Source organism: Trachurus japonicus, chromosome 6, assembly GCF_045865225.1.
Source record: "Trachurus japonicus isolate A0001 chromosome 6, Traja_1.0".
In the NCBI taxonomy this organism is placed as follows: domain Eukaryota; kingdom Metazoa; phylum Chordata; class Actinopteri; order Carangiformes; family Carangidae; genus Trachurus; species Trachurus japonicus.
The window spans coordinates 13,603,905-13,604,169 of NC_140912.1; positions in this window are offsets into that span (position 1 = coordinate 13,603,905).

Sequence of the window (265 nt, forward strand, 5' to 3'; positions counted from 1 at the left end):
TAAAGTTATTGCAAATATTAGCCTATGTGGTAAATATCCCAGAAATACAACAACAACACTACCAGCACAGTTACCGATAATAATAACAATAATAATAATAATAATAATAATAATAATAATAATAATAATAATAACAATAATAATAATAATAATAATAATAATGTCTTTTCTCCTCAGTGCAGTGGTGTAATACAGTAAGAACCAGATGTTTCTACACAGCTGCAGACGTTGTTTCCTCTGTCACAGCTGCCATTGGTGTCATCAG